Source organism: Gavialis gangeticus, unplaced genomic scaffold (assembly GCF_001723915.1).
Source record: "Gavialis gangeticus isolate Ggan-Ray unplaced genomic scaffold, GavGan_comp1, whole genome shotgun sequence".
Lineage (NCBI taxonomy): Eukaryota > Metazoa > Chordata > Crocodylia > Gavialidae > Gavialis > Gavialis gangeticus.
In genome coordinates, this window is record NW_017729031.1 from 42,891,099 (window position 1) to 42,891,809 (window position 711).

At 70.0% G+C, this 711-nt stretch overlaps 1 protein-coding gene across 1 annotated transcript in view; it reads left to right on the top strand.

Moving 5' to 3' along the window:
* Positions 1–711, top strand: part of SPEG (SPEG complex locus) — a 48,103-nt gene that overhangs the window by 23,706 nt on the left and 23,686 nt on the right. The gene's annotated exons all lie outside the window — the stretch shown is intronic.

Here is a 711-nt window from a genome sequence, read left to right on the forward strand (position 1 = left end):
TCTGGCAGAAGCTTCTCCCCTGTGCCCCTTCCCCGCAGCAGCTGCCCCGGTCCAGCCCCTCCCATGCGCCCACGGCACCTCCTGCTGTCGTGGCCGGAGCACGTGGGCCGGGCCAGAGGCACCCTGGGGGCCGGGTCATGGGGCCGGCTCTGGCCCTGGCACCAACACAGGCGCTTCCCTCAGCTGGGTCCATGGCCCCCCCAGCTTGGCCAGCCACAGGCCACGGGTGGGACCTCCTGGTCCGGAGCTGGCACTGGCTCCCGAGTCGGTTCCCACCCATGGCTGAGCTCCTGTCTCCATTTCACACCCCCGTTCACGCTGGTCCCTGCAGCCTGCGGGTGCAATGGGTGCGGGCCCCCGGCAGGGCCTGGTGCGTGGCAGGGCCTGATTCCCCATGAGATGCCCCCTGCACAGGCGTGACCCGTACAGGGAAAGGAGGAGCGCACGTGCCAGGAGACCTGTCCCCCACTGTGCCATCCTCGTCCCCCCGCCATGTGCATGCGTGTCTTGTGCTGTGTGTGTCCGCGTCGTGTCGGTGTGTGCGTGCCCGCGTGGCTGTGGTGTGCGTTGCACTAACCCTGCGCTTGCTGACTGCGGTTTTTGTCTGTACACAGGGGGCATGCGGTAGGGGCCTGCCCGCCGCGGGGCTCGGTAGCCGGACCTCGCCTCCAGCAGCCACGGCGCGGCCGCAGGGCAGGGACTGCAGCCCCT